Source organism: Meles meles, chromosome 5 (genome assembly GCF_922984935.1).
Source record: "Meles meles chromosome 5, mMelMel3.1 paternal haplotype, whole genome shotgun sequence".
NCBI lineage: Eukaryota > Metazoa > Chordata > Mammalia > Carnivora > Mustelidae > Meles > Meles meles.
The window spans coordinates 145135070-145154239 of NC_060070.1; positions in this window are offsets into that span (position 1 = coordinate 145135070).

Consider the following 19170-nt stretch of genomic DNA (forward strand, 5'->3'; position numbering starts at 1 on the left):
CTATGCAGATGTAAGATAAAACTGTGTTATTGACCTAGGAAACGCACAAAGTATGACCACTTCTCACTGTCTGAGATATGTGGTCACTTCAGTCAACGGTAGGATAGGAGAGCAAGAACCGAAAAACACCGTGAAGGTTAAAGTAGCGTGACGAGAGAGCTATCCAGGGTTAGGGGAAGATGGAGTGCAGAAAGTCAGATCTCAGAATTAAGACATATGTTTCAAAGGAATTCTGCCAAAAACCATATCTGTCTCTTCAATAATGTTTCACACTTTTAGCCAACGAAAATACCAAGATATTTAGAAATGCAATGCACAGGAGAAGTTAGGCGTATTTCAAATTTCGAATCCAGCCGGCTACTATTTTGCGTGTGTGCATATGTGTGTGCAGGCAAGCGTGCCCGTGTGCATCTGAACCATGCTTATAGCTGTGATTGTTGCTTTTTCTTTAGAGACGGCTTTTACTTGCCTTATGTTCTGTGGAGTTAATTAAATACCGCAGAAATATGTTTACTGTTTCAGGTTCCACATACTTGTGAGGATTTTTGTCATTGACTTTGGTCCAAACAGGACACCTCTAGAAACACAGCAACACTTAGCGGCTCTTGGGAAAAGCTAATGAGTCATTAACATGTCAATATTGCTATTTCTGCCTTAATATTTCATATCCCTGCCTTACCCAGTCTCATATATTCATATATACATGTGTGTGTGTGTGTGTGTGTTCTCTAGCATGAGGGAATTAATTCCTAGACAATTTTAAAATATATTTCCTTATGAAGGGTGCACTGAGCCTCCCTGTACATTTCTTTGCAAATTCCTGTGTATCTGTAATTGCTTCAGAAATAAGCATCTTTCCTTAAATACTTCTAATACATAGACGACTATGAGCGAGTTTGTTTGGCGCGTTGGTTAAAGCATTTCTACGGACTATCACATGGAGTACTAGAAATACTACCCCGTAGACTGGGGGTAAAGAGGATTTTCCATTTAGACACTCTCCAAATTATGATGTAAAAAGGATTTCTTAAAAGTGAGGCTTCTTAGTAGAAGGCATCTTTTGATTTAAAAGAAGTCACATTGGGGAAAACAAAAATGCAGACATTAGAGCTGGTTCTTATAATTGACAAAAATCCCTTAAGAGAAAAAGGGACACTCTGTAGGGTCATGAAAGTCTATTGGAAGCGACTTTTCAAAGTATCATGAACCAGCCAAAGCACTATTCCTTGGCATGTATTGGAACACTTCAAAACCTATTTACTGAACCTGTGTGTGTGTGTGTGTGTGTGTGTGTGTGTGTGTGTGAGCTACTGTGGCAGGCTTGCAGAGCAAGTCAAAGACGATGAAGGTGTCAGAAACACCCAGTCCTTGAAGTCACCACTCCAATCCCTTCATTGTTCTCTGCACCTGACCATCGCCCCGGTGTGTTAAGTTCTATGCTTCTCCTCTCTCCTCCCCATTCCCACCACGACTTTTTTTTTTTTTTTTCCCACCACGACTTTTTGAGATCATAGGACCAGCTCTTCCCAGAATTACAATAACTTCTTCAGACTCAATTCTCTCTTCTTTTCTAACTTCATCATTGGGATGATTTTTTTTTCAATTATACCATCATATTGTTCTTAAATCCTTTATCAGCTCAAAATTACTTATGCTTCAGATTTTCAATTCATATTTTACGCAAGTGGGATACTATTTGGAAACCAAGTAATACCTCCAAGTATTGGGGCACCTGGCTGACGCAGCTGGTAGAGCACTCAACTCTTTGATCTCAGGATCCTGAGTTCGAGCCCCATGCTGGGGGGTAGAGTTTACCTAAAGAAATAATGATAAATAAATAAATAAATATATACCTCAAGTATTAAGTAGTTGGAACTAATGGTATTGTACTACAATCATTTATTTTATGAGTCCCAACCTGTTGATTCTAACAACAGCCAATGAGAACATTAAGATCACGACCAAAATTTGAAACTGGGTTTTTGTATAAAATATCAGTCTTACATCGACCTCCATGTCCATTTTTATTTCTGTGTTTGGTTTAGAAATTTAGAGAAATTTAAAATAAAATAAATCCCAACTAACACTTTTAAATACATGAAATTAGGAACATGCTCTTACCAGCTACTCCGCAGTCTCAGATCTTTTTGCGGTTACATAAAATTGACAGGAGAAGATTGATCTTGAAGTCTGGGCAAAAGGATGTGAACTTAACGGCGTCGATCAGTTAATTGTATTGCCATGCCCACCACATAGTTCCTGACATATTTGGAAGGATTTCCTCTCTTTATTATTTATTAACATACTTTAAAATCTAATAATATAAAATTCAGGGGTGCTTGGGTAGCTTAGTTGGTTAAATGTCTGCCTTGGGCTCTCGTGATCTCAGGGTCCTGGGACTGAGCCCTGCTTTAAGCTCCCTACTCAGTAGGGAGTCTGCTTCTCCCTCTGCCCCTCCCTCTATTAATGCGTGCTCTCTCTCAAATAAATAAATAAAATCTTTAAAAAAATGTAAAATTCAAACCAACCCTATGAAGGAGAATCAAATCCAGAGTTCTCATGATAGCCTATGAAGCCCTCCTTGTCCTTTGTTTTTCCTCCAGTTTTATATCCGCACACTTTCCTCCCCAGACTCGAGCCTGGCCAGCTATTTCTGGGTCTTTCAAAGGACTCCCATATTAATCAACTCTCTCCCCTAGCAAATTTTATGTTCCAACCCTGTGATCTAGAACCTTCAGGGCTCAGTTCCTCAGTCCTTTCCTAGCTGTTGCCAGTATATGTGGACTAGGTCCTGTGATTCTTTCCAAGTAGGGTTCTTTCCTTCCTTACCAAGCCCTGCACCTCCCAGCATGTTACAGAACCCCTTGGCCATGAAAAGAGAGTGGCCAGGAAAGAGAGAAGGGGTGGGAAATAACCAGACCAAAAGCTGTCCTGTGAGGCATCCAGAAGCATCCCCATTGTCTTCAGCAAGGAAGGCAGTGTTTGGTCTTTAATAGGGATCAGTGGGCCACTTCTGCAGGCCCCAAGATTTCAAAGCATCTGGGATTTTAATATATTTGAGGGGATTGATTCAGATACTTTGGGGTTTATGCTTCCCCAACAAGGGCCCTGACCTTGGGAAAACAGATTTTCCAGAGTTGAGAATTTAACCTTTTCTGGAGCTCTGTTATCCTTATAATTAAGTCTTGGGACTGATCTTTGGCCTGTTCTGCCCTCTGGCTACAGGAGATAAGAGTCTTTTTATGTGCTGCTGGAGAGAGATCTTCTGACTTGTACACTTTGCCTTTAATTGGTGATTAATCATTCTCAACCTTTCATTGTCTTTCTCGGGTGCAAAATTGTGTCAGCAAGAGCCTTCTGATTCCTTTGTCTTTGTAATACTACTGTTGCATCCTCTCAAGTGCCTAAAGAGTGCGGACGCCATTGCCTCTCTTCCATCAATATCCCATCTCCTTTGACCATCAGAGAAGTGTGAACAGTGGTATAGGGGCCCCCTGCCAGGGGCTCTGAGCACTCTCCCTGCCTTAGCAGCGGGGTACTTCATTAGCCAGCCCCCACATAATCCAGCTTCACAGTTCCTTTTCACAATCTACTTCCTCGGGACACTTCTCCTGCCAACTGTTTTATGTCAGATTCCCTGAAAAATGACTATGAGATGGAGATTTTCATTGCAGAAAGATAATCAAGGACATTGGGTGGCCATGGGGATGTGTTGCTCAGATCTACCCACAAAACAACCTGCTACAAGGAAAGGATTGACTGAGAGACTCTAGGCACCATGCTTTCGGTTTGAGGGTTTTTTCCCCCAGCATTCACACTGTGCCTGTGGTCTCCTTGGGCTTCTCTATGGCAAGTGTCCTAGAGACAGAATGTTTCTGCCCAACTCAGGACTCTTCGGATGGGCAATCACTGTTCTGGGACCCCCTTATCAGCCAGGCTGAGACTTTTTCTATGGCTTTTTCCGAGGAATCCCACATACTCTCCTCTCCCCCTTTGTAGGTGTCAGATCTGTGGTATAGTCTGAAAACTGCCCTGCTTACTGCTGCTTCCTCTGTCCTGTCCTTCACAAGCATTTGTATACACATATTTGTATGTCGAATTCTGGTTTGGTGTCTGCTTCTTGGAGGATCCTACGTGACATTGGGGTGTTCTCAGGAACAACTCCTATCAGGGATTCAAGAAAGGATGAGGGCAGGAAGAGAAATTAGACAGGATCATCTGATTTCATGGGGAGTTCCGGACCTAGGATGGCCCTTTTAAGAGCTGTCACTAATTGAGACCATAGGACCAACTATTTATACCTACATCCATGAGTCACTGGATGAAGGCTGTCACAAGGAAGGGACACGAACTTGGGTGAGCCAGTGCCCATTGGCTGAGAGAAAGTCTTAGGGAAAGACTCAGCTGTGAGCCATTAACAGCAGACACTCCCAGAAACTGAAGGAATAAATGCCTTGGTTGCCAAGGGGATAATCTGGGTAGCATACAACCTCTACTTGAAAGAGGACACTATAAGAAGACAATTCTTATAGTTGAAGGACAATGGTAATAATGTCTGTGCTCTTTATGAAGGGAGGATATCACATTTGTAAAACTCTGTGGATGAGAAGGGGCGCCTGGGTGGCTCAGTGGGTTAAAACTCTGTGGATGAGCAGAGCACCTTTCTGGGACTAGTGCAGGGGGTCAGGGGCACAGAATCTCATTAGCAGACAAAGCAAGAGCTGTATCGAGTGTGGATGGAGTGTGTTTTGTATGGGTGAGATTGTTTCCCTGGCAGTCAGGTCTCCTCCTTTACATCGGGAAGCTATTTCTTCCTCTTCTCCTTATAAGAGGAACAGGAAAGATTTACCCACTACTCTGCCATGCTAAATGCAGCCACAAGGTCAGATCAAAGAGAGGATTCACTCTTTTTTTTTTTTTTTTTTTTTTTTTGAGCGGAGTCTTGGGAAGGGGCAAAGGGAGAGGGAGAGAGAGAATCCCAGCAGACTCGACGCTCAGTGCAGAGCCCGACGTGAGACTCCAGCTCCAGAACCTGAAATCAGACCTGAACTGAAATCAAGAGTCAGACGCTTAACCAACTGTGCCACCCAGGCACCCCATTCACTCTTTTTAGTCCCTACAAAGTGCTTTTTTTCACAACAAATAGAAGTAACAGTAACTACAAGTACAACTGTCTACTAAGAAACAGGGATGACCCTCCGTGGTGTTTGCCGCTTGGTGTTACTTAACCCCCGGAAAAACCCACGAAATAGAGATTATTATTATCTTCACTTAATAGTCGAGCCAACTGTTGGTTGGAAGGTGGATAGTTTTTCCCAATGTTATGCAGCCAAGAATCAGCAAACCTGGGATTAAACCCAATTCTCCTCGCTCCCAGAGCAATTTTCTTGACACTCTCCTGTGTTTTCAAATCCACCTGGAAATGGGCATTCCGATGGCAAATGATTCTTTCTCCATCACACCTTTCATTTTAAAGTGAAGGCCAAAGTCAAAGCCTCAGAGCCCCTAGACTATAGGGATCAATTCCATTGATAACGACGATCAGGAGACAACCACACAAGGGTTTAGGGGAAGCAGATTTCCTCTGAAGACTGGGAAGTTGTTCTGTGAAATGTGTGTGCTCTTTGACAGCGTGCGTTCACTGAACTGCTTTTGTCCCATGGCACCTCTATTCTCCCACTTGATTATTTTCCCTCCATTTGGCAGTCCTCAACATAGGGGCTGCTGCAGGCATGTACACACACACACACACACACACACACACACACACACACACAGATTCTCCCACTCTCCAATTACCAGGATGCAGCAGGCTGCGGGGGTCTTTCATTCTCTTTCCATATTCAGCCTTTTGATGTGTTGCCTGTACCATTCTTTCCCTATGTGCTAACAAGGCTGTCTGTGAGGAAGGTTTCACGGGCAGCCAATTACAGAGAGGATGTGAGGTTGATCAGAGGAGTGCAGCCTGCTGGGGGACTGTCATTTACCGCATGAAAGGCAGCATAATCATCGCTAAAAGGTTTAGTTTGGACAGGAGCTGTAACCTTCCAGCCATACTTCCCGTCATCTGGATTTGATAGGTTGTTTTTGTGTGCTTTAGGTTGTTTAATTTTTGCTGTTTTCTAAGTAGTCGTTGCTCATATTTTCGAAGGTCTAATAGTAATGGCAATCTCTCTGCCGTAAGACAAGAATGAAGATGGCCTGCTCATAAAATGCGACGCGGTGAAAAGAGGCCAATGACCATTTGAATATATATATGTAAATGACTGATGGCTGGGAATAGAAGCTCAACATGCAAATGAAGAAAATGGGAGAAAACTGTGCTTCTCTGCGTGTGTGAAAGCCAGGGTGATGTCGTATTACCATCGTAAATGTCTCCACACCAAGTGAATGCACCCGCGGCAGCAGTGGCAGCCTATGGGTTAGTGCAAAGCAGCAGAACAGAGGGGGAAAGGGTCTCTTCACTTGCATGCCTCCCTCTATCCACAACGAGAAATCCATCCTGGTTTTTCTTAATTTACTTGAGTCTTGAATGGAAAACAGATCTCATTTTTGTCAAGGAGCTAAAAGGGAGAGAGAGAGAAATGGGGGAAGGGAGCGTGAGCAGGCACACGGGAAAGGCTTTACCCCATCGATCTGCCCCACACAACCCAACGGCGGATGGCCTCTTCCTGACTCTTCCCAATTCACCGCAGCCGGAGTCCCCAGATGACCTGACTAACTGAGGCTGTCTTGTGCCTGCAACGACTTCCATCAATTATTAAGGACAGACAGGCTTTGACACATTCAAGTGTGTTTTCTGACCATGTTGAAACACAAACAGAAGAGTTGTGTGTTTATAACCAACATAAGCAGATGTCAAGGAGTGCAAAAATATGCCTCTTTTAAAGTCAGCATGTCTGTGTATTTGTGGCAGCATATGCCCAGAACATGTGTATTTTGAGTGCTGAGCATGAGGAGTAATGAGTAAAGGAACAACATTTTTCCTTAAAAAATAATAAATAAAGAGTCTGTTGCAATCTCGGTCAGCGTAAGGCATTCGAATATGATGACATTTGCCATCTATGCGGGCGGGTGGAAGGGGGGCAGGCTGACGTGGGTGCTGGAGGGAGCCCTCTGAGACAGTATGGCAGAGCTGGTGACCTCAGCCACGTGGCTTCACTCTTCCACTAGAATCTGGAACGTAATATCAACTCTCCCTAATATAACAATGAGCTGAGCTCAAGAAATGTCCCTCGTGGATAGAACAGAAGTGGGGAAGTAGGTTGAATGCAGAAAGCAATTTTTATTTTTTTGAAAAGATTACTTATTTATTTATTTGAGAGAGAGAGAGAGAGAGAGCGTGCGCGCATGAGCAGGGGTGGGAGGGAGAAGCAGATTCCCCGCACTGAGCAGGGCTCAATCCCAGGACCTTGAGATCATGACTTAAGCCGAAGGCAGGTGCTTAACTGACTGAGCCACCCAGGTGCCCTGAAAGAAAGCACCTTTTAAATAGGAAAAAACAGAATTTAGTTAGGAATCTTGAAGGGGGCGAATGTGAAACCAGTAGTTCCAGGTATTACCTTTGGAAGGTGGCTGAAGAAGCTTCGGCACAAAACCTGGAGAATTAGCAGTGGACCCGAGGACTAGGTTTTAGGCAGCCCTAGCACGGAGGGTACTGGAAACCAATATTTAAATGGTTGCCATGGGCCAGGCATCAGGCAACATTTCCAAATGTTTTATTACTTAACTTGTATTAACAGCTTGAGGTAGGGGCCATAGTCTACATTTTGTCAATGGAAAATCTATGAGGTCCTCAGTACAAAAGATTAGAAAGCAGATTCTTGAAGGCACTGGGAATTTTCCAGACCTTACATTAAGGTCAGCCTGAATAGAAGGTGGGCAGTCTGTGGAACCCGGACTTTATCAAGGGAAGATTAGGTGGGATAGGCCCAAATGACTCTGTTCTGTTCTTCCAGAAACATCTACGCCCATGTCTGAGCACATCAAGAATGTTAGAGTCAGGCCATTTCTGCCCATGTAGTACTGCTCTAAGAGCCAATTATTGCCTGTAGGCTTCTTGCCAGCCTAGCTGAGACTTTCTCAGAGCTGCATTATAGCCCGTGGCTCTTCCTACTCAATCTTCCCTCATTCTCTTGCTCTCTCAAGAGGTGTAGGCATTCTGCATCCTGGTCTGAAGCTCTTCTTGCCCACCTCTCGTTATCCCGCCATTATACTTCACAGGTGGTCCTCCTAAAAATCCCTTGCATTTTTTTTTTAAAGATTTTATTTATTTATTTGAGAGAGAGCATGAGAGTAGAGAGGTCAGCAGGAGAAGCAGACTCCCCGCCGAGCAGGGAGCCCGATGTGGGACTTGATCCCGGGGCTCCAGGATCATGACCTGAGCCGAATGCAGTTGCTCAACCAACTGAGCCACCCAGGCCCCCAATCCCTTGCATTTTTAATAATTCAGTCTTGGCAACAGCTTCCCAGAGCGCCCTAAATGACTCAGTCGACCCTGGGAGTGGTTCCAGAAAGCCAGTGATAAAATGGGATTAGGGTGTGGATCACTCACTGAATCTAGCTGATAAGAAGGGCTTCATTTCACGTTTTTGATGGAGCCGGGATAGTCTCACGAGGCCAAGATGGTGTCCCAGTTGGTAAAGGCTTACACCCGGGGTCACCTGGGAAGATGATTCGGTTGAGGGACATGTCATTGCCAGAGGGAAGATTCAGGTACTTGAAAGACGTGGAAGGAATAGTTCCTACAAGGACAGTGGAGCTGCACGGCCATTACTAAGTTACACTGAATTGCAATGAAGAGATAATGAGATTATGAGGTCCATTAACAACAGTTAAAGATGAATGAAGTATGAGAGCTGGAGGACTCGGTAATGAGCTTTCAGAGAGGTCCTCTTGTGCAGTAGGAAAGCAGAGGCTGCTGAGTTGCAGTCTTTAACAGTTAGAGACTTAAGCAAGGCCGGTATGCTAAGGTCAAGGTCCCGGCTGGGAAACCAGGGCCCCTGAAACATGCAATGGGGTGGAGTGGATGCCTTAAACATGCTGGCTGTGCAGGCCCATGTGGACTCTCAGAGTCTATAAGGTGCCACTCCCTTTTACAAATTAGTACCTTCCCTGTGGGGAAGACACTGCAAAAATCTCTCTCCTATAAAGCAACAGGTGTCCACCCAGGACCTGTAACCTCCTTCTCTGGCTCCCAGACGGATCATGATGGATAAACCCCAGCATAATCCTGCTGGAAGACGGCTGAAATTTGTTAAGAGGAGAAAGAGATGGCATCTCAAAGAAGCTCAAAGAATTAGTAGAAGTCACGGTTGAATTTTACAGGTACTTGGTCAAAGGAACCAGACTACAAAACTGGAGAAGCAAGAATTTATTGATTCAAAAGCACTTGCTTGAGACACAGGATATAATACTCTGGCCAGGATCCCAGGGATTTAGGACTCCTCAAAGCCTGGAAAAGGCACCGTTGCCCATGATGAGCACAGATGAAATGTCTGAGTTGCCAACAGCACACAGCACAGGAAGGAATGAGAAGCCTGAGAGTGTGGGCATCTGGCATGGCTATGTCATGACCCAGCCTCTGAAGGAATGTTTCCCAGGAGGACCCAGAGAACACACCATCCTCCAAAGCCATCAGAAGCGTGCTGGTGAGGGCCACCAGTGTTAGTAAGAAGCTCCGTGGGAACTGTTCCCTGGAGCAGGGCTGAGGGTAGAAGCGATCACATCTTAGCCTGTTACCAGCAATGGGAAAGACATAGGCTCATAAAACCAGCGGAGATGCGGCTCAGGAGACGCGTTTGGGTGGACTTGCACAATGCCCGGATGGATGCTCCGAGCCCGGGGGGGGGGGGGGGGGGTGGCGCGGGTCCCTTCGCCCTCTGAGACCACGCGATGGGACCGGGGGTGCAGGGTTCTGGTGCTGTACCTTCAGGATCTGCTCCCACCAGGCAGCTGCTAGCCAGTGTCGCCACATGGTACAATGGGGTAGAAGTAGGGAATACCAGAATACCATTCTGTGTCCTTCTGGACGCTTTGCGGAAGGTGGGCAGTTGCCTGGCTGACGGGAATTTGGAGCTGACTGCAGTGGGAGGCTCTTTCTGTGCAATCTGCCTCCCCCTCCTCTTTTTACAGACACCGCACCTGTATCATGGTTGGAAACCTGTTCCCTCTGCCTTTTCTACATTCCAGTCGTTTTTCTCCAGAAATGTCCTACAGGTATAACCCCATCTCCATTTTTTTTGTTTGGTTTTGTTTTTGTTTGTTTGTTTCCCAGAGGACCCAAAGTTACATAAAAACCTTGCAGAAAAGGGAATGAGACTATGGCGTGAGAATGGGAAGCTTGCAGCCAACGGTGTTTCAGTCAAGACCAAGGACTCATTCACAGTTTTTGTGTTGAGGTTTGAGACCACTGTAAGTGGCTTGATGCTTGTGGTTTTTTGCTTACTGCTGTTTGATGCTGTTGTATTTACTTACAGTAAAAGTTCTTAAGAATTAAAAGCCATGACAGTCCCAGTTTCAAAGAGAGAGGGGAAGTTAGAAGCCATGTTTGAGTAGTCTGGGCAAGGAAGACTCCAGCAAGGAAAAGCTGTTCCTGGCAGCCACAGGGAAGGAGAGGCAAGGAATAAAATACCTATTAAGAACCAGCTGGGGCCAGGCTGCACACCTGCACACTGAGTCAGATCGCAAACATTTACGTTTCCCACCAGTTTTCTCTGTGCAGAGTGATCTCGAATACCAAGGCCCTGGCTTGGCATTTTGAGTTTACGGATACAACCTTTAACTCCTTCAGAAGCACCAGCATGAGAGACAAACTACTTCCCACACTCTTCTATCTTGCACCTGACATGAAGGCAGGATTCTCCGGCCGCATCACTGGTCCATCACAGTCCAGCTTGCATGCTCCCGTCTGGCCGCGGTGTGCTCTGCACACCTTCCAGGTCCTCTGTCGGCTACCATGCTTCCCTGGACCTCTCCCTGAAGAGGAGAAATGCTCTTTCCCTCTACTTCTCTGAGCCTTCTGGAGTTCCCAGTATCTTGGCAGAGACTTGTGGAATTCTCTGTTTCTTTTTAAATTTTCTCGGTGCTTCTCTACCTAAAGCTCTGGAACAAATTTGCAGGGGAAAGGGCAGGGTCTGAGAACAATCTGAACGCTGTACATGAGCCCTGTGTACTTAAAATGCTCCTTCATTTCTCTTGCTCCACACTGACTACGTTATTGGGAAAACTGGGGCTCTGCAGTCTCAGCCTGCCTCTGGACTTTTCAAGATGTTTGAATTTGCAATGTCTACAATCTGGGATCCCCTTGAGAGCCACAAAAGTCATTTCTGTATATGAGCACCAAAGAGAAGTGACTTTTCTTCATTATTTGTTCTTCTCTAACAGGAGTTTTCCTGTATTTCCAGGAGTACTGACTACCTAATGGTCTTCACACTTACATTATTGAATCTCATCCAACAAATTAAATGTGTACATGGTTAGTTGCAAAGAACATAAGAGAAATCTAGAGAAGCCTAAAGAAAAAAAAAAAAAAGAAAGAGATAAGCTTGGAATAACTTGAATAGCCTTCGCTGCTTCTTTCAAATATTATTTCTTGTCCTGGTCGATGGGGAGACACGGTGGAAAGAATGAGGAGGAATTTCTGAGCAGAATCTACAGCGATGGAGGAGAACAGGCTGCGGCAATGTTCTCTGGTCTCTGTAACATCGGAAGTGGCAAGAGAAAATGTGTGCAACTGGGGCCAAAAGAAGCCTTCTTCCTTTCAATCTTCCTTGACCCTGAATTATTTATTATTCTCAGAAGAACAATACAGACCGATGTGATTGACATTACAAGAACCAAAGATTTTACTTTCATAGAAACTTTTCAAAAAGTCGCAGTGGACGGGTGAGCTAATCCAGCTGGATGGTTTTTCTTCTCTATGTAATCTTTTGACAAGGCAGGCCGCTGAATGACTCTGCAAGTGAGACGCCATTTTGCTAAGATATAAGGTGGTGACTTGCCTCACTAGTCAAGATGGAGCTGAGACGCTATCACCTTGTAGAAATGCAAGTGCCAGAAACACAGCTGGAATTTTGATGGGTAATAATTATTAAATCTGAATAATTAAGCATATCTATTCTTAGAGATTATTTGACCCAATAATTATTACCCAGAAAAATTAAATGTGTTTGAAATCCATGTTTTATCGCCAGTGATGAGCCTGTCAATTCTGTTAGTATTTTTTTTTTACACTGTATATGGAACATCTAACAACCTGATTCATTTAAAAAGAAATACAGCCCGACCAGATCATATTTCACACATCTCACGTTACCGTGAGAAAGGAAGAAGGGACAAGATCAACATCTGTTTCTTGACTACACTGAAGATGCTGAATGCTTCACGATCATTGTCCCCCTCAGTGCTCAGACCCACTTTATTGTTAGCCTTGGTTATAAGGAAACTGAAGATTAGAGAAATCAAGTCCGTTGCCCAGTTCAGAGAGCTGGTCAGAAGTGGGATTTGAATCCATATCCATGTGAGTCAACAGTCCGGGCTCTTCCCTCACTCCTCATCACGGGGGGTCGGTTTGACTAAGAAAACTTGCCCAAGTGTCAAGGACAAGGACGCTCTCTGCATAATCCAAGAAAAGAAAAGAAAAGAAAAGCAGGCAAAAAAGAAATTAAGCCACATAACGAATAATTACCTTCCAGCTCTCTCCAGAGTAGAATCCAGCAGTCACATGGATTTTTAAAACTAAACTGATGTTGTGGTGATATTTCTTGCTTCTGATAGCTCCTTCACGTTGTGTTTCCCCAATTCCCCAGGGCTAAGAATTTTGTTATTGCCACAAGGCAACTTTCAGAAGAAAGCTGAGAACGTCACCAAGCTGGGGCAGACAGGTCACCGGGTAAAGGCAGCTGGTCAGAAATTACCAGAAGCTGGCATGATGTTGGCAACGGCTGCTACAGCATTTCTTACTCAGTCCATCTTTTTTTTTTTAAGATTTTATTTATTTATTTGACAGAGAGAGATCACAAGTAGGCAGAGAGAGAGAGAGGGGAAGCTGGCTCCCTGCCAAGCAGAGAGCCCAATGCGGAGCTCGATCCCAGGGCCCTGAGATCATGACCTGAGCTGAAGGCAGAGGCTTAACCCACTGAGCCACCCAGATGCCCCTACTCAGTCCATCTTATTTCAACTATTAAACCAAGAGGTGTGGGGTTTACAGGAACAATGAAACGCGTGAAGTCATTTTCAGGATTTTTGCCAAATGTTCTATCATAATTCAGACCTGTTATTTCAATGTGTTATTCACGGTTTGCCTCGGTGACGTGTCAGAGACTGAGGACTAAGGCAGAGGTCCCGGACCGACAGCCTGGGAGACTCTCACGAAAGCACCTTGTGTTCTTCTGGGCACTGTGAACTTTGCTAAGGATCAGCCTGTGATCCAGAACGTGTGGATTTAAATCCTGAACCCCTTCAGGGACAATGTTCATGTGTACCCAGTAAAAATTAGCCACGGAGATGTTATTTAAGATGACCCCCACAGAAAGATGACCACTTACGAGGGAGAAAAAGAAAAGTTCTAGATTTCTATTTCTTTGTCTTCAGTCTGGGTCTGTAGGTGTAGATCACGGTTTTCCAAAAGGCCATCATGCAGTCCATTTAGTGGCATTGACAAACATTATCTTTGATAATGTTGAAATAGAATGAAACATTCTGGAGGATATCGTCCGTCGTAGAAGGAAGTGTTGTTGTGGTCAAGTTTCACTTCAGTTACGGACGTACATAACTTGTGCACCTAAGTCTGTGAGTACTGGGTCACACTATTTCTCAGTGTGGGTCACAACAGAATTTGAAGAAGTCCTTGGTCTAGATGAAAGGGGAGATGCTTTCTAGCCTACACTCCCATGATTCTGCTTTTGTCTACACTGGTGATGTCTGATCAGCTTTTTGCAGCCCCTGAGTTTCCTGGAGGTTCTTCAGGGATGGAAATTGCTCAGGGACAGCCTCTTAGGGCCTAATGTGTCAGAGCTGGAAGCCCCCAAGCCCAGGTCCACGTCCTTCTTGGGCATTCCCCACATTGTTAAGCAAGATACGCATTGAAGAACAATACAGTTACCAGAAATAAAAAATAGCTCACGACTTGTCTGGGCATATGCCCAAGAGTGATCTCCCAGAAGGGAGGCTGAAATGTGTTGACCTCCCACTATGGGCCAAATACATTATATATTTTATGCATTACATGTTGTCCGTATTAGTTTATTTCGCTTTTACAACCCTCTTCGTTGATAACTATGTGTCTCCCCCTTCTTTTTCAATTTGAATAAAATAAGCCTTTGAAAAGTAAGTAACTTGCTCAAGATCACCGATTGGAACAAAGCTGGATGTGAACCGGGTCTGATTTTAAAGCATATACCCTTCTCACCGCACTGCTGTGTCTCCTCAAACTAACACGGGCCCCTTTCCCCCATTGCTGAGAGAAACAAAGGATGCTGAATGCCTTTTGAAAATGCAATTTTCTCAGAGATTACTAAGGGTTTTGGGAAGCTTGCTTGTACCAAATATTACTGTTGGATTTTTTTTTTTTTTTTAAACATGAGGAGTGGCAGAAGAAAAGGCAAGAATGTAGAGGGAATGAGAGATAGATAATACCAGATACCAGACACATCCTTTTAGGACTACTCTCTGAAAAACAAAGTAAAAATAAGGGGGGTGGCGAGATGCTGAATTCGGCTTTCACAAAGTAATGAACAGCTGGAGTGTTTCTGCGTGATTTATCCTAATGTAACAAGTTTGGAATTTTTCAGTTTTGGGGAGGAGAGATGAAATGAAGTTCATGTTCATTCTTGGTTATTTCGGGAAGAGTTACCCTTTGACACCTGGGAATCTTCAACTTGAAAATCTAGATAATTGAGTCATCCCCAGAGTCTGGAGCACTCACGTTCCCACCGGAGGCCCTATTATGGTTGCAACGGGGCCTCTTTTGTGCAAAGTAGTCGCCACGGCTCCCTGTGGCCCACCGGCACTGTGCTGGCATTTCAATGAGGACAAGTTCACGGGAGACCTTCTGCAAACGCCGAGTTGCTGGTTCATTCCGATTTCTGTCTGAGCCTCCTGGAAAGCATTGTGGAGACAAGACAGATGTGCCAAGGAGCTTTGAACATCTGGAGAGTTTCACCAAGTGGGTCGGGATGCGCTCAGAGGTACAATGACCTCTTCTCATCTGCGGTGACAGGAACCTCTACTGCGAGACTGGTGCCTTCCCCCCGCAACCTGCGGAGTCACATTTCTAGGCAAAAGAGGAATGGCATTGCTACAGCCGTGCCATGTTTTAAAGACCTTGCCTGGACAGTAAATTGGCTTGAATAAAATATGAAGGATCTGGCTCTGATTCCGGTAGCCCAGTGAGGTAGTTTCAGAGCCCATCCGGGAAGGGCACAGAGGGCACGATTCTCTCCAATCAAGTAACTAAATAGCAGCTGTTCCCATAGGCAAGCAGCACAAATGACTCCACTACCAAGACAGGCTTACAACAAATCCCACCGAATCTTGGCGAAACTGTGCTCTAAATGATTAGTGTCAACAAGCATTTACGCAGACAGTTGCATTATTTTCTCCCCTCGAAACTTCGGAGCCCAGCCGACTCCTCCTGCCCTCCTCCTTATTTTGTCATTCCACTGCAGCACCTTTTCTCACTGCGAAGAAAGCAATGCTGAGAATATGCACAAAGATGGGACTATTCTGGAAAACACACACACACACACACCCCAACAACTGTTAATTCCCACTCTGGGCATGGAGGGTAGACTTGCGTCTATGCAGTACAAATCAGGAAGTGAATCTGGTCCACGGGGTCCTGTCAGAAGGCTGGACCCTCGAACCTATCATCTCTCAGGTCTCAGGAGGTAAAAGAAAGAGCCTCAGAGGTCCAACTCCAGGATTCATTTTGCCTACAAATATCTCCCTTTTTTTCTGCCAGGGGCCTTTGAACTCCAAGATTGCCAGCTTCCCTACAGCCTTCCCACTGTTATCCAATTCTGCATTTGGCATTGTGTGCCCCAGGTTCCAGCACACAATGTGAGCTGGGAAAGCATTAGAAACAGCCTGTGACAAATGACCGATTGAAAAACAGAGGGGCCAGTCCCACACAATATCAGGGAGGTATTAAGGCATTGGGGTGGTTTTCATCTTGCCTCTGGAATGCTGCCATTTTGGGGGGTAGCAGCTTGGTAGCTGGGAGAGAGGAAGAAAGAGCAGTTGGAGGGGGTCAAGAGAGGAGAATGAAGCTTTGGTCATGTACAGGAGGTAGAACATGCAGAGCAAAGCCTGGAACCGGAACCTGGCGAGGCTGGACATGGGGCCGCGTGGGCAAGGACCCTGCTCTCTTTCGCTGTCTGCTCCACAGACACACACCAATGCCCCTAACTCTCTGCCTGTTGCTCTTATGTTCCTTTCCTCTTCTCCCCACAGACAGACACACAAATAAAAAAGACAACCAACCCAGTTTCAGGGTCCTGACGGGAACTATGGAATACAAGTCAGAAAACACTATAGTATAAAAAGAGCGGGAGGGTGAGGCGACCATGTGAGCTAGTGTCCAGCTGTGCCCTTGTAACCAGGCTGCTAGGGGAGCCCCAAGTACTGGGAGTGCTTTGGTCCACATGCCTTTTCTCTCAGGCAGTTGGGCAGTATACCTGTAAATGAGATTGCTCGCGTCCAGAGGTGTAGGAACACTAAAGTTGTTCACAGGGATCCGACAACCAAAAAATAAATGTTATGACACTTATATCTTAATTTCAGGGTACATGTAAATAGAATGTGAACCTGGGTGGCTCCTCTCTTTGATTTTTCCTACTGCATGAATCTCTTTCATTCATTCCTTGGGAGTTGCTTCATTTCTATTTTTTTTTTTTAAGATTTTATTTACTTATTTGACATACAGAGATCACAAGTAGACAGAAAGGCAGGCAGAGAGAGAGAGAGGGAAGCAGGCTCGCTGCTGAGCAGAGAGCCCGATGCGGGACTCGATCCCAGGACCCTGAGATCATGACCTGAGCCGAAGGCAGCGGCTTAACCCACTGAGCCACCCAGGCGCCCCAACCACTTCTTTTTTTAAAGTGACAGTTAGGTTTTCAGATTCATTTTTGTTCTTTTGCCTGTGATTTCCACTTTGTCCTTCCTTCCTCTTTCCTCAAAAGCGTGAAGTAGCAAAATCCCGGATTCCAGTATACACTTTAGGACCTAGTTGTCACTTAGCCCTGTCTTTCCTGACACGCCCTCCCACTGAAAGGTAAACACCAGCCCTGTTTTTGCCAGGTTCTGCCCTTGGTCCAGCCTCAGTTAGGACACACAGGAACTGATTATCTACCGGATAATGATGTGTGTGCGTGCGTGTGTGCTGGGTTCGTCTACTGTCTCCACTCCCTTGGCTCCTAATTCCTTCTTCCCATTTTCTCCTTGTTAGCCCGGCACCCTGACCATAAGAGACCATAAAAGCTGTTCAGTGTTTTGGTAGAAGGATCAACTGTATTTGAAATCAAGAGGGGGCCCCCCCTGGGTAGCTCAGTGGGTTAAGCCTCTGCCTTCACCTCAGGTCATGATCTCAGGGTCCTGGGATCGAGCCCCGCATAGGGTTCTCTGCTCAGCGGGGAGCCTGCTTCCCCCTTTCTCTCTCTGCCTGCCTTTCTGCCTGCTTGTGATCTCTGTCTGTCAAATAAATAAATAAAATCTTAAAAAAAAAATCAAAAGGAGTGTCTGAAACGACATTTGAGATGATCTGTGGCTTTTGCATATTCGTAATTGAGAGTTAAATGTGCGTCCTCTTAACCACTAACTGAGCAAAGACGTAAGAACTGGTTCTCTGAACTGCAACATCTAATTTAATTCTGGGCAGACTCCAAAAAAGGTCACTGTGTAAAGAGATAAACCAGGGTCTTCTGTGTTCCCCGTTCTCCCCACCCATCTCTAATGAAGGGGTAGCCGCTCCATATAAATTTTTAAAAGCAAATTTGAATGTTCTGTCTCTACTAATAAGCACCCAGATGATCAAATACAGGCATTACTCACACAATATCAGCACTTGTGGAAAGTACAAACACATCATTTTCTGTCGCAAGCGGAGCAAGAAACAAGGTCTTTTTGAGGGTCTGCAGAGTGATAGGAGTGTGTACGAAAGGAGAGTAAAAATCACAGCAGAGTGCAAATCGTATTACACACACGAAGAAGACAACCTAGCAGTCTGTGCACAAGTAATAGACATGGAACGGACTTCATGTGAGCCCTTGACTGCAACTAGGTATTCTAGAACTTGGTGCTGGAAATAAATATTTTGTTGTTGATGTCATGGTGGTGATGTCTGTTTGTTTGGTTTGGTTTTCTGTAGTATTTTAGGGTAATGGTTACTGGGCTTTGTCAAGAAACATATCTGGATGACAAATAAGGGTAATTGCTTTTCCAGGAGTTAATCAGTCTGTCATACAAGCAAACGCAGAATTTTATATACTTCTTTCTTGGTATGGTCCCTGTTCATTGCGGTATTTGAAAAAGTCAGAGAACCCCATGAGACTGTAATTAAGATTCCATGAAATACTCAACATCAAAAAATTAGAATAGAAACATAAATAAATAAGAACTATGATAGGCATATTTTAGATGCTTTATAAACGTAAGCTGTAAAGGAGAATGTGTTTCCAAAGCTTGGTGTTTCTTGCTATGGAGAATGTTCTTTCTCCATCGTCCTTCCTTCAGTGAGGTTGGGTGTGCAAGTGGCCCCGCCCCTTTTAATTCTGGTCTCTCTCTTTCTGTTTTGCTCTTTCCCTTTATCTTCCTCTGTACAAAATGCAAAGAGTACAATGGAAAAAAATTTACTACTTAGAGAAGAACAATTTAATGAGCACTGGGTATTATATAAGACTGATGAATCACTGACCTCTACCTATAAAAGCAATAATACATTATGTGTTAAGTAATTGAATTTAAATAGAAAATTTTAAAAAAATTAAAATACTGAGACTTCCAATCTATATTTCCACATATTTAGGTCCTCTTTAATAGTTCTCTTGTAGTTTTTACTATATAAATCTTGCAACTCTTTTTTTTTTTTTAAAGATTTTATTTATTTATTTGACAGAGAGAGAGAGACAGATCACAGGTAGGCAGGGAGGCAGACAGAGAGAGGAGGAAGCA